Source organism: Telopea speciosissima, chromosome 9 (assembly GCF_018873765.1).
Source record: "Telopea speciosissima isolate NSW1024214 ecotype Mountain lineage chromosome 9, Tspe_v1, whole genome shotgun sequence".
In the NCBI taxonomy this organism is placed as follows: Eukaryota; Viridiplantae; Streptophyta; class Magnoliopsida; order Proteales; family Proteaceae; genus Telopea; species Telopea speciosissima.
Window position 1 is genome coordinate 10,120,362 of NC_057924.1, and position 26,870 is coordinate 10,147,231.

At 39.3% G+C, this 26,870-nt stretch overlaps 1 pseudogene; it reads left to right on the forward strand.

The window, feature by feature from the left end:
• On the forward strand, nucleotides 1–26,467 carry LOC122638625 (annotated as a pseudogene).
• The last annotated feature ends 403 nt before the right edge of the window (nucleotides 26,468–26,870 follow it).

Genomic DNA, 26,870 nt, shown 5'->3' on the forward strand with positions numbered 1-26,870 from the left:
ATGGCTAGTTTTGCAGGTGATATAATCTTATTGATGGGGTTCTCTGTTCTAATGGTTTATCCTTGTTGTGTTCCCTGTAAAATGGTAGATTTCAGTAACAGTTTATCACTTGTCTAATGGTTAAAAGAACTTTTCAGGGAGGATATGAACAACACGCTCAGAGTGCTTGTTGCAACTGATTGCCATCTGGGTTACATGGAGAAGGATGAAATACGCCGGCATGATTCATTTCAGGCATTTGAGGAGATATGCTCAATGGCTGAGCAAAAACAGGTAATGATCAGCTGATTCTTCTTGTGTATTTACTCAGACACATTACCATCTATTATCTCTGAATTTGAACTTAAGGAGCACTATTCTTAAATGTTGATTGCAGGTAGATTTTTTACTTCTTGGAGGTGATCTTTTCCACGAGAATAAGCCTTCAAGGACAACTCTTGTTAAGACCATTGAGATCCTCCGTCGCTATTGTCTCAATGATCAACCAGTGCAGTTTCAAGTTGTCAGTGATCAGACAGTGAACTTTGCAAACATGTATCATTTTCTGTTTACATAAGTTACTGATTCAATTTCTGTAGTTCATTTTCCATTCCTTCCATTTAGCAGCAAAAAAATCATTTACTTGAAACTAGGAGAGAGATACAATTTAAGGGGAGATAGTGCTCCGAAAAGGAATAAGAAGGTGCAGTACAAAAATGAGCTCCTGCCCAACAAATCAATGAATAACCTGACTGAATCTCATTGATAAAACCCCCTTACGCTCCCAGAACCTGCCATGTTTCCCCAAACCACCACAACCCAACAGGGTAACCAAGAGTGCACCCAACAATAAATCACTCTATCCAAATGTTACAAGATTCCACACACTCGCCACAACCAGACAACATCAACCACAAGGAAAAATCTCAAAAATAGTAATGGCACAGTGAAGAAGAAATGGAGCAAGGTTGGGCCATGTGGGTGTTTTACCCGTGTTCCCTACTCCTACCTTGGGCCTCGTACCAAAAAGGTTTCTTGATTTTTCTCTCCTTTAGGTCCTGTCATGGCAGTACACTTGAATATTTAACTTCCACCAATGACAGTCCTAGGGCCAAGATTTTTCTCTCCTCCCTGCATATGGTGTGTTCCCTGTAAACTGGTAGATTTTACACCTCAGATGCTAAATTGGACGACATGTTGTTTATGTTGGGAGGAAGGGCGGTCATATAAAAAAGTGCAAAACAGAAGTTAACAGCAGATTCCATGACTGAGGCTGAATACTTGGCTCCATGTGAGGCAGCCAAGGAAGGGGTGTGGTTGAGAAAATTCTTGACCGATCTGGAGTTTGTACCTGACCTTGTTAATCGCCCTATATGCCTGTTATGTGATAACAGAGGAGCCATTGCTTAAGCTAAGGAACCTAGAGCCCATTAGAAGTCCACTGAAGTCCAGTTTTTTGTAATGACATTTGGTTACCTAATTCTGGATTTCCTATTGAACTTGTTCCGAAGTATTACACTTTCTTATCGTTGTTTATTTTTGGTTCTGAATCTTAGAGCAAACACCAACCAAAAACACGAAAGAAAACAAAAACAGAGCAAGATGACACAGAGATTTAACATGGTTCACATACCAGTATGGTGTGCTACATCCACAGGCGAAGGCGAAGATGATTCACTATGCAAATCAGAGAAAAATTACAATGGAGATCTCTCAAGAACACCCAAAACGGCGCTGCTGCTCTCTCCCAGAAACCCTAAAACGAAAACCCAAATCTTACTCATCTTTACAATAAAGCGGGTAAAGAACATAAATACTCCTCCATCGGATCGGATCCGGGTCGGGTCGGCCCATGCCCTCCGCTACCATCACAGATCTCAGAAAAAAGTTCCATTCGGGTCGCCACCAAAAATGTCGGAGCGGGTCATTCTTCGAAACAGGTTCAAGAATTCGAGACATACATAACACTGAATTTTCTAAACATGTTATGCTTGGTCTGCTGTTAATGTAGCCTGGGAAAGTCTACCCTGTGGGGTTTGGGGTTAACATGAACAAGGTCACCAACTGTCTGTCTGGCTGGCTGGAGGGTCCTATATTAGATGCATTGTCTGGTTGGCCATCTCTTTTCCATGTGGCAGAATCTCCTGTCCTGACTGTAAACCAATGCGATGGGGTTCCAATACATTAGTCTTCCCCTTTTGCTTGTTGTAGTTAAATCAGTAATCAACATGTTAAAGGCAACATCTGTGATTTGTAATAGCTTTGATTTGTCTTACAGATTTGTTCATGTAAATTATGAAGATCCTCACTTCAATATTGGCTTGCCAGTTTTCAGTATTCATGGAAATTACGATGATCCAGTTGGAGTGGTATGGTGTAAAGTTAAGAACTCAAACATCAGATTATTTAGTTTAAATATATAAATTTATTTATTTTTTCATGTGATTCAAACAAATGTTGCAATTCCCATTTTGAGTGACTTACTGTAATTCATTGCAACTGTTTGTAATTGCTTGTGGTTGTACTATTGTTTTTTATTAGTAATGAATAAAAAACCAACAACTAATGGATCTTTATGATAATCAGATCACAGAATTTAAAAGAAAACTATAATTCAAGTCTGTATTGAACAGATCAGCTCCAAATAGGATCTTTCAAAACAATCAATGAATAGGAAATTATCAAGCATGAAAACAGTTTGAAGGGCAGAGATCTGATCAGTAACCTTTGCGACAGTACTGCGACAAGAGATACTTTGAAAATCCTCCAATTACAGCAGAAGATCATGCTACAACAGTATTAATAGCTTGCGCAAAGAAAACACCCACAAATAGCAGTGGTAAGGGGCATGGCAGCATGTGTAGAACAGCAACAGCAGGGGCAGATCACCATATGCGGGGAGGAAAACTCCACTCCAACAACAGTGCCCCACTATAGCTAAAGGCCTCTATTCGAGTAAGGCACACACAACCTCTAAGCGTTCTCACGAGCAACGGTGCTCTACGATCAGTTTACTTTCCAGGCTAATCCCTTGCTTGGTTGAAGTGTTTTAGCGCAGTAGTTTGATTGCTGGGGTGCGCTATTGCACTTTGGCTTTCTTCGCATGTTGGGGCAAAGCAACCTGATGCGTTGTGGCACCCGGCATTGCTCCAGCAAGATACGGCCAAACTTAGCACAAGAAACCCTAGTTTTTACTTATCCAATTACAATTTCACTAAGAACAATCCAGCAAAAGGGTAAATATTGAAGGAGAAACAGAAACAACAGGAGATTTTTTTTTCCCTTCTCATCTTCTTCTTCATTGCTCTGATGTTACAAAATAAGAGTTGAATAACCAGGATCAAAGTAAAAGAAGAAGAAGATAAGAAGACAAGAAGTAGAAGGGAAGAAGGAGAGGAGAAGAGGAGAAGAGGAGAAGAGAAGAGAGAGAGAGAAGACATAAGAGAGAGAAAATAAGGGAAAGAAGCTCACGGTTTTGGTTAATTCACAAACCGTGAGACATGCCATCATATTTTTAAGAGTAAATTATACTGACCTCCCCTGACCGATGCCTCAAATACACGGACCTCCCTTGCCTTTCTGACAATTACTCTTGTACCCCTGATGCTAACAACATTAGAAAAAAAAGATGAGTTGATAATTTTACCTCTCAATTCTTATTGCTTCAAACTCATTACCGGAAACCCTTTACTATGATTTTTATTTTTTTAATATAAAAAGGTGGGACCCACCACTACTCCTTCATTTCTTTCTTTCTGTTTCACTGCTGCAACCTCCGGCTACCCAGTAACAGCAACTCTAACTGAAGAAATGCAACCATGTTGCAGTGCACTCCCTTCAGCGTCCACCTCCATCTCCATCTCCGGCTTCATCTCAGACCACCCATCCCTCTCCTTTGCTGCAACCCCGCCCCAGCTCCTTTCCAAATTAGAAAAAAACAGGGGAAGGAGCTAGAACCCTAAAATCTAACTCCAAATTAGATGGTTAATAGTCTTAGATTTCAGATTCCACTAATTGGTTCACACTTCAAATCCAGCATATTTGGAGTAAGATTTCGGAGGCTGCAACAAAGAACACACGAGCTTCTCTCTTTTTCTTCCCCCCCTCTACAAAATACCACAACAGAGCTCTAAAACCCTAAATACCAAAATGAAGATCTCTGACTGGAGTTCTGTTCTCTACCGTTTCACCTAGAAGCTCGAACTGTTAGGGAAAGGCAGCGTAAACTCTCCCTTGCACGTGCAGGCCAAAATCCCATGGTCCTTGCACATGGAGCTCACGCAGTACCAAGGGAGAAGAAATGTCGGGAAAACACTTCCGATGCACTTCCCAAGAGTCGAACACTTGACCTCGCTGCTCTGATACCATATTCGCTATCGTTTCACCTAAAAGCTCGAACTGTTAGGAAGGTAAGCGTAAATGTATACATCAACAATTTCATTATATAGACTTCTTGTGAAAGAGAAAGCAGAGCATTCATCCCAAAACCCTTAAAAGAACCACCTTGAATTTGTTTGATATTCTCTTTTTGTTATCTTGAGCTTTGGTTCTCTTCCACAATTGTATTGTTATCCTGTATCAATATCAGTCGATGTGGGCTGCTAAGTTCTTATACGGTTTTTCTGCTTCCTTTCCTTCCCAATCTTGTAATCCCTCCAAATTTCCAGTTTCTATTAGTACTCAGTAGCAGCAGCGGACCATCCATGCCCGACATTGACGGCTCACCTATAAGCACCTTGCCACTTTGGGGAAACTGGTTTAGCAGCAAGCCCCATGCAGAGTGGTGTCTTTTTTTTTTTCCGTTTTTTCCCCTTTCTTACTTTTCTCTTCAAACTAATTTGTGACTTGCGATCTTTGAGCTCTGCGGGGATGGGGTTGCAGAGGGGTGGGAGAGGATGAGGTTGCAGGAAGAAAGAAGAAAAATAAGAGGGATGGGGCCGGGTAGAGTTGCAGGAAGTAATGGGCTAAACAGTACAAAAGATCAAGGTTCTTCAATTGAAGGACCAGACATAGCAAAGCAAGGTCATCCCTGTAGGTGTCTCTCACACCTCTTGCATAGAAACCACTAAATCTACTCTCAAATAAGAATTAAAACAAAAATTAATGAAACTACTAATTGACTCCAGTTGCAATTTTAGCATCTTTTCTAAGTGCTTGATTCCCTTATGAATAAAAACCAATACAAACTTTGAAAATAGAAACTCACTTGTAAGAAGGTTCAGCCCAGCCAGCCCAAATTTCATGGTCTTAATGGGCCAGGATTAGGCTCAATAGTTAGTCCATACGTGGGAGGAGGTTTCTAGAAGGATCCAGCAAGATACCATGCTGGATCACTAACAGACTGGGGCTGTGTGTAATGAAGTTTGGAAAGTAGGGGTGGTTTGGGTATTTGTCAGAAACACAGGGGAGGTCTGTATATTTAAGGCAAAAGTCAGGGGTGGTCAGAGTAATTTACTCTATTTCTAATAAACGAGTTAAGTACAATAAGAAAAGATTGTAGTCCATAATTACCTACGATAGACAAAACAACAAACTAAAGATAATAGACAATAACTAAGAACCAGTAATTATAACTAAAAAACAAGAACCACAGTTAATAGATGTAAATAATAAAGAAGAAAAAGTGAAGAGGAGGGAGAAGAGAGACACGGTAGAGGCTGCTGCAACTCTGGGAGTCACAACTGTTGAGTTATAACTTCCCCAATCTATTCAATATATAGAGTCATAACCCAATTACATAACCACCACAATGAGGCTGACCAAATAAAGGGTAAAAAAGGAAGAACCAAACCAAAAACAGAAAAGAGGGAAGAAGAGGAGTTGTGAGAGTCGTGATTAGTGCCACTTCTCTCCCCCTCAACCCGATAACTCCTAACACTCCCCCTCAATCTGGAGGATAGATATCCTTGCCTATTGGAGGGCAAGGATACATGGACCAGACTCCATTTAGCTAATTCTCTTGACGTGTTGGGCTGTGCTTCTTCCCTGTTACTATCTATTTCCTTTTTTCATTTTGCGTTTTCCTTTTTCACTGCTCTTCTCTTCCCCCTAATGTAGTCCTAGATAGACAAAGGGTCTACTAGGAGCCAAGTAACCAGGACCTTTCAATACTGCTGGCCGATTGGGGCAGAATTGAGGATTTGGGTCAGAATTAGGGTTAGGTTTAAGGTAATGGATGTAAATTTTATATGGTAATGCTAGGCAGGTTTAGAGGAAGCTAATAGTGAAGGTTTGAATGATGTTTGAAGAAAAATTAAAAATCAGAAAATTAGGTTTTGGGTTTTGAGAAAGAAGAATGTGATTAGTTTTAGGGTTTAGAGGTGGATTTTAGGGATGGGCTTTTGGCCGAGTGTTAGAGGCAGTATTAGGGCGGTTCTGCTGTAATTTGGAGGGGTTTGGATGGTTGGATCTAGACAGATTTTTGGGGTTTTGGGTTTTAACAGAGATGAGGGGGATTAGGGTTTTGATGGGAGGATGGACCTAGAGTTAAGATCGAGTGGAAAGGTTGCTAAGTAGGAGCTGTGGGTGAAATTTGATTGGATTTGGCTGGTGAAATTGGGCTGGGCAGAATCTAGATTACCTAGGGTTAGGTGGATCGATTGGGAATAGGTAGGCTTAGGTTGGAGGATTAGAAGAATAAGGATGAATGCTGTAACAGTAAACTACTTACTTGAAAACTGATCTTCAAAGGCAGCAGCAGCTTGAAGAAGATAGGGTCTCCCGATCTACAAGATGCAAGGAGAAGAAAAGAGGATCATCCCAGTCTACAAGACGCAAGGAGTCGATTGGAGATCCACCAATCCCTTCACCTTGATATTACTCACAAGGCACACTCTCAAAGGAGCAAAGCAACAGCAACAATGGCAGCAAGCAAACACAAAGTTTATTTTCAAATCTAAACTGTGGGGGAGCCTCCCACGTTTTAAAAAAAAAAAAAGGCCATACCCAGTGCACAAGGCTCCCGTGTTTAGCAGGGTTTGGGGAAGGTCAAATGTACGCAGCCTCCTCCCACGATTTTATTAATAAATAATATGGCCTAAGGCCCAATTCCTATTACAAATATGAATCACTCCCCTTCTAAAATCGTGGAGGGGGTGGGACACTTAAATTGAAAGCTAAAACTTAAAAGATTCCCTATCTACCAATAGGAAATAAGAATCAATTCGCATGTTACATATGCCATGGGCCCATGGCTCGATACTTTGACTCTGTACTGGATCTAGCCATTGTACTCTGTTTCTTGCTCTTCCACGACACAAGATTCCCTCCAACAAAAGTGCAATAATCTATAGTCGATCTTCTATCAATAGGGGACCCAGCCCAATCGGCATTTGAGAAGCCCTCAATTCTTCCATGTCCATGATCAAAGTATAGTAGACCACGCCTTGGAGCCTTATTGAGGTATCTCAGAATGTGAATAACAACATCTCAATGGATTTCTGAGGGGAAGACACAGAATAACTCACAACGCTTACCGGAAAGGCAATATCGGGTCAAATCACAGTCAAGTAATTCAATTTTCCAACCAATGTTCAATGTTTCTTAGGATCATTTCGAGCATCGGCACTATCAGCTGTAAGCTTTATGTTAGGATCCATCGGAGTATCCAGAGGTTTGGACCCTAACATCCATGCCTCTGTAAGCAAATCAAGAACATACTTCCATTGTGAAAGTGAAATGCCTTTCCCCGACTAAACCGCCTCAACACCCAAAAAGTATTTTTATTTTCCCAAATCTTTAGCTTGAAACTTTTGCTGTAAGTGAGTTTTCAAAATCTTAATGCCTTCAGAATCATCTTCGGTGATCACAATATCATCTACATATACTATGAGAAATATTCTCCCTGTACTGGATTGACGATAAAATACAAAATGTCACTATTCCATCGTGGTAACCTAAACTCAAGTACACTCAGACCAGACTCCCCCTGAGCAACAAAACTAGGGGCTTGCTCCATATATACTTACTCATGGAGATCACCATGAAGGAAAGCATTTTTAACATCCAATTGGTATAACGACCAATGATGAGAAGCTGTAAGAGATATCAGAACGCGAACAGATGCAAGTTTGGCAATAAGGGAAAAAGTATCTTATTTATCAACCCCATATACCTGAGCATACCCTTTAGCCACTAGTCTGGCCTTTAAATGAGCAAGAGAATCATCAGGATTCACCTTAACAACATAAACCTAATGGCAGCCAATGGCAGACTTACCTGCAGGTAAGGGCACAAGATCCCATGTTAAGGTGAACACTTCCTCCTCCATAGTTGTCTGCTAGCCAGGACTAGACAATGCCTTTGCAACATATTTAGGAATAGGATGACAAGCAACAATAGCAAGACATGAATGAAAAGAAGAAGATAAACCAGAGTAAGACACAAAATTGGAAAGAGGATGTTGAGTACAACTCCAAACACCCTTACACCGAGCAATAGGAAGATCAAGGTTGGATGAAGGTATAGTTAGCTCAGGATCAGCAAACAAATACGATGAGGCAGAGGCTATAGAGACCGGGAGTGCAGGAGCTGCTCGAGGATGACGAGTGTAAACATGCTGAATGGCTGGTGGATGACGCAGCTCTAGAGCAGAAGGAACCTATGATACATAAGGCTGAACAATATAGGTGGGAAGATCATCATCCAACTCAGAAACAACAAATGAGTCATCCTTATAAGATGTGGACTCAAAGAAAGAAACATCTGCCATGACAAAATATTTATTCAACTCATAAGAGTAACATCGATATCCTTTTTGAGTATGAGAGTAACCAAGAAATAGACATTTGAGAGCTTTCAGATCCAGTTTCGATAACCCAAGACGATAATCATGAATAAAAAAACACCCAAAACCTCGGGAGGTAGAACTTAGAGGAAAATAATAATGAATTAGTAATACCACTGCGTAATATGGAGGAAGGCCTGCGGTTAATGAGATAGCATGCAGTCAGAACATCATCAGCCCAAAACGACTTAGACACCTTCATCTCAAAAAGAAGAGACCGAGTAACTTCCATCAAATGTCTATTCTTCCATTCAACAACACCGTTTTGTTGAGGGGTGTCTGGACAGGAAGGCTGATGAATCATACTATGTTGGACCATGAAACGAGAAAATGGGTCCAAAAAAAAAAATATATCTTTGGCATTGTCACTTCGTGGGATACAAATAGATTAATTAAATAGAGTCTGAATTGCAACAACGAATGCATAAAAAATTGAAAATAATTCAGAACTACTTTTCATTAAATAAAACCAAGTGACTCTGGAATAGTCATCAACAAAAGAACAAAGTATTTAAATCCCAACCTAGAAACAATTAGATAAGGACCCCACACGTCGGAATGAACTAAAGTAAAAGGGTGCACAGACTGTTTATTGACACTAGGGGAATAACTCACACGATGGAGCTTCCTAAACTGACACAACTCATACTCTAAACTAGAAAGAGAACTGAAACGATGATCAAGTCTTTTTAAACTCTTCAATGATGGATGACCAAGACGATGACACAACACTCGAGCAGGCAACGGAAGGAGAATCTTCAAGTAGAAGCAGCCGCACAATTCATGTCCTCTACCAATCATCTTCTTCGTCATAAGATCCTAAAAAACACACGAATCAAGGTAAAAGGTTATTGACCAATTGTATGCTTTAGTAAGTTTACTAACAAACAAGTGGTTAAAAGGAAATTCTGGTAGGTAAAGAACGGAAGACAAAAGACAAAGAAGAATTGAGATGAACAGTTCCAGTGCCATTGAACTTTGCTAACGAACCATCAGCCAAAGTAACACTGGAGGAAGAATTGTGAAAGGAGGAAAATATCTCTGAAACACCGGACATGTGATCGGGTGCACTTGAATCAATAATCCGGGGACGAGAAGAAGATGAGAGACATGCAGTGGCATTACCTGTTTGGACAAAAGTAGCAATGGGGGGTTGAGAGGGCTGAGAAATCTGAAACTGATTATACTATGCATATTCTTCATTTGTCATCATAACCATCTTACCCTCAGATAGTTGAGATTGTGTGGCAGACTCAATACTAGCAGCTGAATTGGCACACTGTTGCTGAGGTGGTTTGCCATGAAGTTTCCAACAAAAACGTTGAATATGCCTTGGTTGGCCACAATGATGACACATTCACACAGAGCTTGAACTGTCTGAAGGAGTTTGAGTACCAGAATTTTGTCCTCTGCCATAACCATGACCAGTCCCACAACTACGTGTGCCACCACGACCTCCTCCACAATTATTGTTCTGGGACACAAGATCTTAATTATCAACGGTTGTAGTATCACAGGAACCCTCTCGAGATACCCGTAGAACTCGGAAAAAGGTATCTGCGAGAGAGGCTACCTTTTCACCGCCAATAATCTGAGAATGAACAGAATCATATTCCTGTCCAAGACCACCCAAAAAGCCCATAACTGCCAGTTGTTCCCTCTGGCCCCGCATCTGTTTCGCATCAGCACTTATAGGAAGTAAAGAATTCAAGTCTTCATACATCTGTTTAAAACCAGGAAAGTATTGAGTCAGAGGACAACCCTTCTGATCAGCACGATAAAATTCCTGTGACAACTCATACATATGGGAAAGATTATTCTATCCTGAATATAAAATATTCAAGTACTTCCACAACTCCTTCATAGTATCAATGTTAGTAACAAGATCAACGATATGATTTTCCATAGAATTCAACATCTGCTCAAAATTTGTGCATTAATGGTGTCCCATGATGTATCCGTTGCAGGCTTAGTCTCCTATCAGGTGATTCTGTTGGTCGCGGCCTGTAAAGACCAATTGAACAACCTTCTTCCATTGCTAGAAATTATTAATACCTTCTAGCTTCTTCTCAGTAATCTGATTAGATGATGAAGAGTTGAAGACACAAACTCAGTCACCATATTCTTTGCGTATGCCATTGTCCTCACGTCACAGACAACTCAATAACCAAAATTCGCAACTCCAAACAATCGATCACCCCCAAAAATATCACGAACCAGCAACTATTGATAGTATCAGCACCCAAAAAGCATACCAGCCCCCAAAACTCGATCAATCAACTCCAAACAAACAAATCAGTATACCATGGTGCTTGTAGGGGGGTGAAAACACCCCCTCTTAATGTAGTTGCAACCTCTGGTTTGAGTCAGTTACAATTCAATCAAAGAAAAGAGAGAAAACGAAGTAGAACTCAATCTTGATTGGATGTGTAGCAGTACTTAAAGATCTTGCTCTGATACCATGTAAATAATAAAGGAGGAGGAGTGAGAAGAGAGAGATGGTAGAGGCTGCTGCAACTATGGGAGTCACAATTGTTGAGTTATGACTCCCCCAATCTATTCAATATATAGAGTCATAAACCAATTACATAACCACCACAATGGGGCTGACCTAATAAAGGGTAAAAAGGGAAGAAGCAAACCAAAAACAGAAAAGAGGGAAGAAGTTCTCTCCCCCTCAACCCGATAATTCCTAACAATAGATGACCATAACTAACACCTAGCAACTTTAATCGTATATATTATACATGTTTGTAATGTTTCGTGAAACAACCGAAACTTTTCGGATATTTCTGCAGTTCGACTGAAATTTCGATTGAAACCTGGTATTCTTTCTGAATCGCATGTAGTTTCGTTTTGAGCCAACTCGAAACTGAAACATTTCTTCCAAATTTCGGTTTTTTGACTAAAATTTCAAACCTTGTTCTGCCATGACCAAGATCAGAAGGCCAATCAGAATTTTGATTACTTGGCTGGAAACCTGGAGCACTCATTTTAGTTTCAAAATATCAGTCAATGATTAATTTATCAATTATATTATTGAAATGTTCTGACTCATTAAATGTAGTTAAGCTATTGATGGATTTATATTGATCATTAAAGTCTGCATTTAGTGGCCAGTTCTTATTGCCATAAATGTTATATTTTGTACTTTGGTGTCAGGGCAACCTTTCTGCAATTGATATTCTCTCTGCGTGCAATCTTGTGAACTATTTTGGGAAAATGAATCTTGGAGGATCTGGTGTTGGTCAGATCACCCTCTATCCTATTCTTATCAGGAAGGTTTGTCACAATGAGCTTTTACTGATGGGAGTGTGCATTTACTTATCTAATAGCTTAAAGATCTTATAGATTTCTCTACTGGAAGTATTTCTTTAAATTCTTCAACCATTACAGAATGGTATAAATTATAAAATTCTTATGATTTAAAAATTTCTTCTTCTGTATGGGTTTTAGGGTTCAACAGCCATGGCTCCGTATGGCCTTGGTAACATCAGGGATGAAAGGCTCAATAGGATGTTCCAGGTACTTCCCGCTGTAAGACTTGATACAAATCTTTATCATCTCTGTGGAGAGACTTTTCCCAATGCTATTTCTAGCATATTTGATGGATTTATTAAATGATGCCTCAGACACCACATGCTGTGCAATGGATACGGCCTGAATCGAAAGAAGGGTTCCCAGTGTCAGATTGGTTCAACATTCTGGTACTCCATCAAAATAGGTACACATTGTTCTAGAGGTGGAAATGAAGAGCATTGTTTGGGAGCATATTTAAAATTACAGTACTTACTATGTTCACCCATCCACTTTTATGATCGGTAGAGTAAAGTCAAACCCTAAAAATGCAATAAATGAGCATTTCTTGCCACGGTTCCTGGATTTCATAGTGTGGGGGCATGAACATGAATGCCTGGTTGATCCTCAGGTGCCATCAAACATGTCATACCTTTTCTGCTTTAAATCAATTTATATCTTAGTATCTTGCTAAAAGTAGTTTCTAATTTGCACAGGAAGTTCCAGGGATGGGTTTCCATATTACTCAACCGGGGTCTTCTGTTGCAACTTCTCTAATTGAGGGGGAAGCAAAGCCTAAGCATGTGCTTCTATTAGAAATAAAGGTTGTTTTGGTGTAAATTCCTATATCATATTTCATTTTATGGGACCATTGTCACTTTTTTGTTTTCATTCGTATTAATCCTTATCGTTTCAAATTGGTTCTCTTTTATAGAGAAATCAATATCGTCCATCTAAGATTCCATTGAAGTCAGTGAGGCCTTTTGTATATGCTGAGGTGCGCAAGCTAGTGGTAGGCTATGCTCATTTTTCGCTTATGTCTCTTACTGTGTTCACTGTAATTGTGTAGGTCGTACTAAAGGATGAAAAGGGCATTGATCCCAATGATCAAACATCCATTCTTGAACATTTGGATGAAGTGGTAAAAGTTTTCCTGCTGCACTTGTGATAGAGATCAATTTTAAACTTTGGATGTCCTTGTTTTTAGTTATTTCGTTTTTTTTTTAATATATCAAACAACCATTCTTGTTTTTAGTTATTTTTTTTAATATTTTAAGATATCTATTTATATTTTAATAAGATCTAGTTGCTTTAGGTCAGGAATTTGATTGAAAAATCAAACAGAAAGGCTGTCAGTGGGTCAGAGATCAGGCTTCCTTTAGTCCAAATAAAGGTAATAATACTGGTTCTTTTAGTTAGCATCAGGTATCTATGGTACTTTCATAGTTTTTCATTCTTGTAGTCTCTGTTGTCTATCATTGAATAAAGTTAGAAGCTTAGGTTATTCTTTGTTTTGAAAAAACGTCCTGTTGAAACAATCCTGATGCAGGACAAATTGAGATATATATTTGAAGCATGCAGGTCCAGGGTTCAATCCACCTCTCTATTTCAATAAGAAATGGAATTCAGCGTGTAACTTGTGAATAATGAAACAGCAGCAAGTAATGGGCTAAACAGTACAAAAGATCAAGGTTCTTCAATTGAAGGACCAGACATAGCAAAGCAAGGTCATCTCCTTAGGTATTTCTAACACCTCTTGCATAGAAACCACTAAATCTACTCTCAAATAAGAATTAAATCAAAAAGAAATGAAACTACTAATTAACCCCAGTTGCAATTTAGCATCTTTTCTAAGTGCTTGATTCCCTTATGAATAAAAATTAATACAAACTTTGAAAATAGAAACTAACTTGTAAGAAGGGTCAGCCCAGCCAGCCCAAGTTTCATGGTCTTCATGGGCCAGGACTAGGCCCAAATACGTGGAGATATTAGTCCATGTGTGGGAGGAGGTTTCTAGAAGGATCCAGAAAGATACCATGTGTTGTAATATGGGGTTCAAGGGTATAATTGTCCATAGGGGTTTATCTTGTGTTGCCCTAGAGGCTTTAATGTCATTGTACTCCATATCTCATTATTATAAATAAAGAGTGGTTTGTGTCTCTCTGACACAAGTCACAATTTTCCAGCCATCATGGTGAACCTGTTGATAAAGGCCGTTATCAAAGATTAGTGGGAAAATTAATTTATCTCTCACATACTAGACCAAACATCTCATTTGCTGTGAGTTTGGTTAGTCAGTTCATGCATGATCCCTATTCTACACATATGGCTGATGTTCTTCGCATTCTTCATTACTTGATTGAAATCAGCTCCAGGAAAAGGGGTTTTGTTGTCCCCGCATGATCACCTCCGTATTGAAGCATATACCGATGCTGATTGGGGTGGTTCTCCTGACCAGAAGTCTACTTCAGGTTATTGTTCGTTTGTGGGAGGGAACCTTGTCACATGGCGTAGCAAGAAACAAAATGTTGTAGCAAGGTCTAGTGCTAAAACAGAGTTCTGTGCTATGGCACAAGGAATTTGTGAGTTGTTGTGGATTCAAGGATTACTTCAAGACCTTGGTGTTGTTGTTTGTCTCCCCATGCTGTTGTACTGTGATAACAAAGCCGCAATTAGTATTGCCTATAACCCAGTGTAGCATGACCATACGAAGCAAGTGGAGATCGACAAACACTTCATCAAAGAGAAGCTGGAAAGTGGACAGATTTGTATGCCTTTTGTGAAGACTGATGATCAATTGACAGATGTCTTCACTAAGGGCTTGGGTGGGAAATTTTTTCATCCTATTTTGTCTATGTTGGGTATGTGTGATATCTATGCACCAACTTGAGGAGTGTTGAGTTATGTAGCCCATAAGGGCATTATTGGGTTTTCCCCCTAGCTGACTCATTAATTAGAGTTGGTTATGATGGGGTGTATTTCTGTAATATTCTAGTCTCCTCTTTTATTATAAATAAAGAGGCTTGGTGATCCTATTGATCACTCAAACATTCATTCCTAAAGGCTGCTAACAAAGAGAGAAAGAAGAAGAAGAGATGAGAACCGTGGGGAGAGAGAATTGACTCCTCTCCGCTATATTGTTCATTAACCATTAATGGGAATATTACATATGCCTCCCTAGGGAGGTAAAGGATAAAAATTAAAAAAGGTAAAATTACTACTCAACATAACATTACAGAGAACTGGTGACTAAAGTACCTATTGGAACCGCTTCCTCTAAAAGGCCGACCTTGTAAGAAAGGGAGAAAACAATATGTATATCAAACAGGACCTCTAACATGGCGGACTATCCAAAGGAGGACACGGGTGGATAAATAATTCAACACTTGCCCGCTCCCAGGGGGACTCGATACCGTGACCCCTACCTACTCTGATACCATGTTGGAACTGCTTCCTCTAAAAGGCCGACCTTGTAGGAAAGGGAGGAAACAATATGTATATCAAACAGGAGCTCTAACACGGCGGACTATCCAAAGGGGGACACGGGTGGATAAATAATTCAACAGTACCCCTATTACATAAACTCTTAACACATTTTCCAGTGTATCTATCAGTGACTGATCCATCCCAAGTTGATGCTTGTATTAGTACTTGGGATTGAGATAGTATGCTGGGAATGATCTAAAGAACTTGCCAATGCTTATAAAGATGTAAATGGAATGTAAATTAACTTAAGTACCTTACAATAAAAAATATAAACTGACCAGCCCATGCATCAAGTGCTTCTCCCATCGATCTTCATCAAATTTCAAGTATGCCCTCCCACCATGAGGTAGCACTGCTTGCACGCATTCCTTCATCATCTCCATGGCTTCATACATGCGTGGCAAGGTAGGCTTTTTCTCAGAGTCAACCATCCTCAACACCTTTACCAATGGCTCCAGTATAAGAATGACCTTTAGATGCTGCCAGTACTAGTCATGAGATATGGTCTCCTGTGCTGCTCTACCTTGTGGCGAACCTGACTACCTCCAACTAAACCAATCCTTTGAATCAAACATGGACCTCAAACCAACCATCCCGCCTCAAAGCTCTTTAATACAATGCAGTTGGTGGCAAATCGAGTAATGTCAAGCTTCACCAAATCTCCACAACACTTCTCCCTCAACAGCTATAAAGCATATCCACGGTTGTGGACAAATGTGGTCACTTGTCTTTCCCGCTACCATGGATCTCTTCCTTTTGTCCTAAGGCATGAGATCAATGCAATGGGCTGCACATGTTATCCAAAAGAGGTGTTACCTGCTATTGCGCATCAATCTCTCACCGACCTTAAAGTTGCTCCTATTGTCTGTTACCACTTGGACAATGTTATGTACCTCCCACCTCTTGTACTACATCTTTCAGAAACTTATAGATAAACTTTGCATCTTTCTTCTCCTTGGATGCATCCACAAACTTCGGAAAGATAGTCTTACCCAAGGTTTAAAATATTCTTCCGTATTTGCCGATACTAATCGATACTATTTATTTTTATGGTACCGATACGATACCTTAAAAAATTGGTATCAATACATTTAAGAAACCACATCCTTTATATATAATCAATTGAATGCACGTGTCTCGTTATAGTTTGTTCTCCTTTTTATACGTTATATATTTTACTTATTACTTATAGTGTTTTATGCTTCAAAACTGTGTCTTGCTTATATCCTAAGCATTTCCTTATGTATCTAGCGTATCTTTTGTCTCTTTGATATGATACGATACGCCTCTTAAAATCACCCTTCCGATATGATACTTGATACCGATACTTTAAACCTTGGTCCTACAATCACAATAGACCATGATGTTGATGATGGATTGATGGATTGTCACAGTCACTTCATAGCTCTCCTGTGTCCTCTTCAAGAATCAATGTACTCTTCCAAAATTTGGGCTGAAATTTGACACATTGGCAGGGGACGTTGTGATCAAACTGTCCACAAAATTTGGGCCCCATAAGAGCTGATGTGGCAGTTTTTTGATGTTAGGTGCGATTATGTTGATTCACCTAAGTGGGTATCCCATAACAAGACCCTTTTGAGAAATGGATTGGTTCACCCTTAGAAGAATCAAAGTAATTCTTGAAATCAGTGATATTTGGGGAAATCATGGGTTTCCTCTTTTATTGCATAAATCAATCTGGAAATCATCTTCTCGTGTGAAATGCATGAGTTTTGGAGTAATACTATGATGATGTGATGCTGTTTTTATTGTATTACATTCCATTACGAGGCCTAGAGCAGAATGTTGAGCAGTTATGAAACGGTACGTAGCTAAGAAGGGACGATGCCCTAGAGTTTGTTTAGATGTTGTATGCCCCCCCCCCCTTACTTCTTTATTATTATTCTACTGTCTCTTCTAGGATCCATGTAGCTGACCCCATTAAGTTGGGATAAGGCTATGATGGTGTTGTTGTTTTATCACTTGTTTTATTCAATTTATCAGTATATTAGGAGGGGTTGATTTGAACCATACCATGTGATGTGATGGATGTTAAGAGTGAATTGCCGCAGGAGGTATTCTGGAATAACTTATGTTCCTTAGGGGCTCATGTGTATGTCACATAAGTTAAGGGTATACTTGTATATTCAATTTTATTATTATCCGATTGGAGAAACAGGCTATTCTCTCCAATCGGTAGCCACACTTCTCTCTATTCCCTCTTATTTTCTTCCTCTTTTTCTTTTCTTCTTGTTATTACTGCTGGTTGTTCTAGGTCTGAAACTGTTACAATGGAAAACCCAAAACCCCAAAAAAATTGCTCAATCCTTTGAATTCTTTTTGTTTTGTTTGATGTATATGAAATTTCTTTAATTAATTAATGAAGCCTTTGGGTTCTTTCACCAGTTGATTGCTGGTGATCTCATAATAGAAACTTCTTTCTTCATACTTATTTTTGGGTTTAAAAAAAATGCTTCCATTTCTGTTTTGAGTCTTTGACTTCATTGTTGTGCTTTCATTTTCCCCTATGGAAAAATTTTGTGGTATACAACTTTTATTCCTTCAGTTCCCCATGCAGCTTGGTGTAACCAGCTTCTTTTTTTCAATTCGATAGGTAGATTACTGTCATAAACCCACAAAGGTTTGGGCAGAAGTATGTCGGGAAGGTATCTTTATTTTATGTTTCTTCATGATATATGGAAACCAAAGTTGCTGCTTTTTTGGTGTTTGATGGATTATTCTTGATTCTGCAGGTCGCAAATCCATAGGACATTCTTATTTTCTCAAAGTCTGGCAAAAGACATCAGTCTCATGGAGGTAATTGAACTTGTCCATTGGGATTCGCGACAGTACATGAATCAATGCTATATATTTTATTTCTAGACTTGTTATAAAATAATCAAATACATTTTTCACTGATCTTTTATGGAAATGCCTCCAAGAAAGGCACCTGCATATTGCTAGATCATTGACATCTAGAATTAAATATGTCATTACCTGGCATATGTAGCTTTTCTTGAATCTTGAGTTCCATTATGCATTTAGATTTATAAGATTCACAAACAAAAAACAAAGCATAGTTGTCAGTTGTCACGGCGTCTAGGCGACCCAAAGCATTGGAGTGGGCCTGGATGCAAGGCGACACCAACAAGACGACCAAGGCGACAACTATGATACCGAGTGTTACTTGGCCTTTTTTTGTGTGGTGGGTTAGTGGGTACAAGGATATTTCCTACCCAACCCCCACACAAGGAGGGATTTGATCCTGGAACTTTGCTATCTCTTGCTGGAGACATTACCAACATCCCAAGGATGGTTCCTTTACTTGACGAGAGTTAGTAGATAAGAGATTTGTTTGTCCTTTTATTTCAGAAGCTCTAAAATATTATCTGAAAAGATTATGTGACATAGGTCAATTATGCATTATTTCTTTTTTGTAGGCTTTAATATTTAGTATATCCATTACTCATAGGAGCACCAATGAAGAACATGCTTGGGCTGAAGATGGTATAAAATCCTCATATACTGGTCATGGCTTTGGTTAGTTGTCCTTTTAAGGTTTATTTTTTTGCAAGCCTCATTATAATAAAGGGTGCTAAACTATGATAAATTGGATGTTACAAACAACATATGTATGGTAAATTGTTAATAAAATAGTGAAAATGTGTAAGCTCTTCTACTTGATGTTCTAGTTCTAGTGGCAAATGTAATTATTTTTCTCCTTTTTTTTTTTGGAATATGAAAAGGCAAAAATGCTGTACTAGTGACACATCTGTATCTTTTTTCTTCGAAACGTTGAAAACAAGACAAAACTAAGAACCAAAACACAAGAAATAAACTCAACCCAACAGTTGCTACCAAAGTAGCGACACTAAACCCACTACAAAACCGAAACACCCTAGGTCCAGTCTGACCTCAAATCAGAAACACAGCCATTTCCCCTACAGCAAAACAAAAAGAAGGTATAGGGGTAGTCCTATGTTTGGAGAAATTCTTATCAGTAGTCCTTTGTTTTGATAAATTCTTATCTTTAATCTTTTATAACCAGTGATGTATATCAATGAAAAGTGTTTTATATCTTTACAAAACTATGGAGATTGCAAATGCTTAAGTAGAAGCAATTTAAAAGATGATAGCTTATTTTGCAATGGCCATCCTTTCTTTTTGAATAGAACCCCTTCTAGTAATTTAATGAGATCAGGGCATTTAATGCTGCGAGACTTTTTATGCCCTCTCAGTTCATTATTGTAATAGAGGCATTGAGTTATGATTCAGTCAGGATTAAGGAGGTATATAGGTTCAGTTCCTCATTGTGGAAATCCAACAAGTGGAAACATATAGAGAATCCACATTGGAGTCCCAAACCTTGATTATGTAGGTGCAGTCCCTAATTCTAGACCATTTCAGGTAATGGCCAAATCTTTAGATTCCAACTACTACCTTGATAAGACTAAACACTTTATTGTAACCAAAGAAAGACTTCACTAGTGATTTCTAATTATGTTAGGACTGATGCTTATCTAAACACAATGTAGGATCTAATAGAGACAATGCCCAACCCACCCCTCGGGAGGATTCTCTGTAGTGACCCGGACACCCACGGTATCCAACCACCTCCAGGATCTCGAGAGGTTGTAAATACAACTCACAAACCACACATCCATAAAAGGAAATTATTAAGTTACAGAGTGCAGCGGGAGGCTAAAAGATTATCCACATGGAAATCAAATACGTATATATTTCAGTCTTTGTTTCTACACCTCGTCTCATACTGTACTTTGTTTACATAACCTCTTTAAAGCTTTACATATTATTTACAATAGATACATATCTATTCAAGGGTAAGTATCCATAATACCAAAAGAAAAAGGAAAATACTCAATCCCTCGGGTCAGTTACAAGGAAGCATAGTAATCATATCCATAAAAGGGATCATGCCCCTCGGGCTCCATCTCTGCATAGACACAGTCGGTATCATCTTCTGGTACAACATCATCCTCCTGCATAGGGATATCTCCACCTGCATGATCATCTAAAAAGAAAGATTCCACAGGGATGAGCTCCACCGAGCCCAATGAGTGAATAATAAACCATACATGCAGATGCAACACAATGATCCTGTATGCACGAGGTTCAATTTTATTATTTAATCGCCCTAACAATACAACTAAGTCCAGGTGAGAAGATGCTACTACAATCCCCAATACATGTATCTCTGGTGCGGGCTTCTAACCCCTTTCCGCGATACACCCATTGAGTTGTCGGAGAAGACTAGTCGGCTCTAGCATCCCTTCTCAAGGTCAGCCCGACCAGCCCTCTAAGTTACCACTGTGCTACCACCTGCCCTATTGACTGATGGGACAACGACACCACCTATCCTAATGACTCGATAAGTATACTGACCGAGTAATGCCCCTCCAGGACATTGGCCTCATACATTTGTCGTATCCAACACCTTAAACCCTGTTGGTAAGGGTTCATAGTACGGTTTGTATTATTCCCTAACCACATACAATACTATATGACATAGTATGAAGTGTACAGTGCTCCCGCATCCTATACTATGGCGCATCATACCCTTCATTTCCAAGCCGACTATGGCATCTAATCTATCAATTCGTATGCAAGCATGCCAACTACAATATCATATCTCAATAATTTCCATCTAAATTCCATAACAATAACAAGAATAAAGAAATAAGAAGTAATATAATTAACCATATCATAACACAACAGCAGTGTTACACCTACATGAATGGCATCTTCCCACTCACCTTGTTGTGTCTGTGATCGCATAGTCAAACTAGTCCTCGAGACGGTTGCCGATAGGTTTCACCAATCGAGCAGTGCTACCCTATGGTTGACAAGTCATATACACGTGTCAAAATGTGTTTGAGTGGAGGTAGGGCCCTAGGGTGTGCTTGGGTGTAAGTTAGAATGAAGTCCAAACTCAAACAGCCGTGATAGCAACACTGGATGACAGGGGTGGTCGACCAGGGGTATCATCCAGGGTACAGGCTGAACCAAATTACATTTTGTTTTATAATTCTGAACCCTGGATGATTAGGGTGGTCGACCAGGGGTATCATCCAGGGAGCCTGCAGCAGTAGAATCAAAGGGAAACTAAGGGTTTGGGGAGGTGTTGGCATGGATTGACGCAATTGACCTTAGGAATGATGTTTACGTATAAAATTGAGTTCTTATATCTTAATTTAGGCTTAGGGAAAAGGGCAATTTGATGGATTGAAATGGGATTGGGTGCATGCTTGATGGGTTAAGTTCAGATTCACCAAATCAGCCATTCATGGTTGAATTTTATTTCTAAATGTTTGATCCTTGCATGCAGGATGAGGTTGGGCTAGAATTTAAGTCGCATTAGGTTTTAGGGATTTAAGCTAATGATTTGGATTAGGCATGCATGGAAGGGTTTTGGGTTTTTAAGAATGAAAACAGGCTTTTGGGAGGGGTTTAAGCTGGGATTTACTCATTTGATTTCAGGGAGATGTGCAAGGACCAAATGTACATGATTGATACTCTAATTTGGGTCTACAAGGTGGGATTGATGATTTGAAGATGGGAATAGGAACATGCATGATGGGTTAATTTCAGAATCTTATCAAGACAGCTATGCATGTTGGAATTTGATTTCCAATACTTAAATTTAAGTAAGAAGGAGAAGGGATGGCTAGAAATTAGGTTATTCAGAATTAGGTTTTGGTTCTTAGATTGGGTTAGGCATGCTTGGATGGGATTGGGTCTCCAATTACATTTAACGGAGTCATATAAAACATGCATGGCAATGGATGACTAAACCCAATCTTAAATCAGAAATTGGGAGTTGGTTTCAAAACTAAGGAAGAGATAAGGAATGGAATTTAAGAGTAGGTTTAGGGAAGTACTTACCAAGTGTTGGAATTGAGTTAATTGCTGAAATTCTCAGCTTGGTCTCTTGCATACAAGCTAGGCAATGGAAAAGAGGGATGGTCAGCAAGGGTTTATGAAAAGAACCTAATCTAAATGGAAGGAGAGTGAAGATGAGGGTAATTCTTACCTCAAAGCAACAATTGGGTAACCAAACCTCCCTCTCCTACAACTTTTCTTCTTTTCTTTCTCTTCACTCTTCTCTCTTCTCCTTTCTCTTCCCTTCCTTCTTCTACTCCTCCCACGATTTCTCTAGCTAAGAAAATGGGTTTAGAAATAGGATTGGATTTATATAGAGGGTAACTTAGGGTCCATTTGGCTATGGGCTTATTTGCTAACAAATGATTATTAGGCTGATTCTTGTGCACACAGGCCAATACGCAGGTCCCGCTCACCTATAATTGTCGGGGAACACTCCTACTAGTTTATTGGGACATGGTGATAAATCCCCGACTCGTGACACCGGGTCCCGCACTCACGGACCAGAGATTTGACAATACAACAGTTCTGGATGATAGGAGTGGTTGACCAGGGGTGTCATCCAGAGTGAGTATTCCTTGCTGTTTTTGTGTCGGAACACCCCGGGTGTCGGTGTCATCATGTACTAACACACTCCCATCATAAATTCCCACGTTCAGAACATTAAATCTATGGTTATGGTTTGCCAGCCAGTGGTACTTACCATGATTCGTACATTTGATAATGGATCTTGCAATTGCACAGGGGAGGTATCCGTCGATATGGTTTTGGGTTTCAGACCCACAACCAAAATTCAAATTAGCCCGGGTTTTTGGGCACGGGTGTAACAATAGGTGGATCTTGGTGGGTTGAGAGTCTTCTTGAATAGGTCTTGGATTTTTTTATTGTTGTATGCTCTCCCCACCCCTTCCCAAATTTTTCCTGGGGTTAGGGGTTGGTCTTTCTATTTAAAATGTTGATGAGGTGATTTTATTTTCTTTGTTGGACCATAGAGAAAATTGAAGATTCTGAACGACTTCGCCCCGAAGAACTAAATCAACAAAATATAGAGGCTCTGGTTGCTGAAAGTAATTTGGTAATCAACATTCAACTTTCAATTTTCCTGGTTATTTGATGATATTGTTGTTACAAGTGGTAAATCTCTTTTATTGAAAAACCATGGTTTGTTATGGAGTTCACATGATTTCGTTTTCCGCTTCTTTATCCAAAAGTTTAGCAGCTTTGCATCCGGATCTCCAAGATAGCTGCATGGTCTCTAATACAGATTTTGCTATAAGCATGTGTACTTTCATTTTATACTGGGAGGTATCAGGTTGGTGATCCGGCTGTCATTTCTGTTTATTTTCCAAAGGCAATCAAAGTCAGATGAAAGAAATCACCAGATCCCTGGAGTATTGAATGTTTGAGTTTTTCACGATCTCAGATAGATTTATACAAGGAAGCTTGATAGAATAGCAGCATGGAAGCTCCTATTCAGAATGAGTGTATAAAGAATTTTATCCTTGTTTTCTTTTCTGGGACTCACAGGATGTCTTTTTTCCCCACAGAAAATGGAGATACTGCCAGTTAACGGCTTGGATGTTGCATTACATGATTTTGTTGATAAGGATGACAAAATGGCTTTCTATTCTTGTGTGTGATATAATCTTGAAGAAACACGTGTAATTTTCCTTACTTTCCCAATGTCTCTGACAATATTGCATGTTGACTATCATATTGTCTAATTTTTAAGTATTATTTTCTCTTCTTTTTCTCACCGCTTTTCCCAAAAAAGAAATTGGGGGGGGGGTGGAAGCTGACTGTTCGCTTGTTTCTCACTTCCCCAGAACAAGCTTTGTCAAGAATCAGATAATCTGAAGTTTGAAGAGGATGATTTGATTGTTAAAGCTGAGAAGTGCATGCAGGCAAGTAGATTTCAAATATTCTGTTTATTACATTTCCTATAAGAATGTCTGACTTCATGGATGGTCACTATTTTTCTGACCTTTTTGTTGTTTTATTGCAGGAACATGTGAAGGAAATGTCTACTCGCTCTAAAGACAATCCACAGTTCATATCCATTTCACAGTCCATACAGGTCATTTAGGAGCTCTGAGCTATATGAAAACTTCTGTTTTGTCTAGCCAGCACATAAGCAATTTCTGATTTCTGAGCTTCTGTATTCAACTTATATAGGATGCCAGAGATAGAAGTAGAGCCAGCCTTGGAAGTCAAGTTTCATTTAGTGATGATGAAGACGACACCCAAATGCCCTCGAGCTCAAAATCTACTGCCAGAGGCAGAAAACAATCTCAAGCTTCCAGGTCCTCTGCAGATGCTTCAGAACTTGGTAAAGGCAGAACTTCTATGAGAGGCAGAGCTAGGGGTAGGGGCAGGGGCTATAGTAGTTTAAAGCAAACTACTCTCGATGCTATGAGAATTCATCATTCTGAGAGGTCAGCTTATGGCCTATACCAAAGTACCAGTATCTCTGATCATTTCATATCATGAAAAGGCAAGAAACTGTCTTTTGTTGTGAAGTTGCTATATCTGAAGAATTAGGGCTTCGTTTCTTCTCAACAAGAATCTTTTGATGCTATCTTGAGATTCCTTATCTGTAATAATGTTATTTTGATTAAGTGTTATTAAATAGAAAAAAGAGAGGTGGAACAGCATCTTTACATGCAATGCATTGTTTATTGCTTCCATGAGTAGGGTACTGTTGGTTGATATAATTCCATAAGATACAGGGTGCTTGTCTGTAAAGCTCTTCAGACAGCTTGTCTTTTGCAGATCTACATCAGTTGCCACATCTGTTGCAGTCCGCAGTATTGCGGAGGAAGAAGATGATGTGGATTCTGCTTCAAATGATGAGCTGGAGCAACATGAAATAGATGATGTTGAAGGCAGTTTGGTATGCATTTATCTTCCTATCCATCTGACTCTGCTGTTCCATTCCCATATTTGGTCTTACATGCAATTGTTGGCTTTCTTTTATGCTTGTGGAGGTTATATCTCGGCAGACCAAGTCTGGGATATTATTAGACAGTTTATATACTTGAAAAACATGTCATTGTTGGCTTCTTGTACTGTTTTCTAATCCTTTTTAAGTGTGTTTTCTTTCTATATGTGATTATTAACTCAATACCTTCTTTCCTGCCTCCTCCCCCCTCCCCCACCCCAAAAAAAAATATTAAAAAAAAAAGGAGGGTGAAGAAAATCTCCCAAGCAAAGGAGGCGGAAAAGAAATCAGTAATTCTTCCATTAAGAAATTGCTCATGGCAGATGAGACAATGCAGGGACAGGAGTCGGTAAATTACATTCATAATTGATAATCTCTCATTTTGAAGCGAGGAAGGAAATCAGATAATTCTTCCATTAAGAAATTGCTCATGAACCAAGATGATGTTGGTGAGGACAATGACAGGGAAAACAGGATAAAGGATCAACCTAGGCCTCGGGTAAATTATTTCCATTGCAGCATAATTGATAATCTCTCCATTTTGTTTCCTGCCAATCTGTGTAGATCGCTAGACATATCGTCAATGAGAGAGCCCTTGCTCTGAGGTCCCCCATGTTTCTGGCTTCTGCTTGACACTACTTTGATAACTTGCCATCAGCCCAGTCCCCTAGGATTCTACTGTTAACTTCAGTATGACTATATCATGTTTATAATTTTTGGTTTGGCAGCCCTTCAGTGCTTCCTATGCAACTAGGAGCCTGAAGCATGAGACATCATTGAACCCTTTCTTCTACCAGAAAGAGGTAAACAGTCACCGGACTTCAAAACAAATGTCGTCTATAAATGTCTAGCCACCCTCTATTAGTGTATTCAAACTTCACCTAGCATTCTTATCAAAACAGTGGCATAATGTCTGGCCTCTCTGTACTCTTCTGACCAAATTTAATTGCTTTATATGCTTCCATCAATCATCTTAGAGTGTTTATTTTGAATTAGTGGTTGGTCTGCTTTTTATTGGTTCTGTAATTTCAGGTGACACGAAATTATGGTGCTTTGAGGAAATGACCACCATTGAGGTTTGTTTAGTATGTTCTTGATTGGTTGTCTCTCCTAGTTACGAAATTATGGTGCTTTGAGGAAATGACCACCATTGAGGTTTGTTTAGTATGTTCTTGATTGGTTCTCTCCTAGTTTTGTCTGGTTGGATTCCTTACATCCTCAATTTAGAGGCGTGCAAAATATAAATCTGGTAACCTATCTGACTAGCCGTAAGTGTAATTTCTTTTCTAAGAGCTTCCTGATTTTCTCATTTACAACTGTAAATATTTAGTAGCACCTTTCCTTTCTGCTTTATTAGTAAGAAATAAAATTTTGAAGAACCTTCCCTTTCTCCCTCTTTTGTCGTCTTTATTTATTTGAGACTCTTAACAGATTTCAGAAATTAGAAGTGTGAACATCTGGATTGATGTCGAGTACAATGTT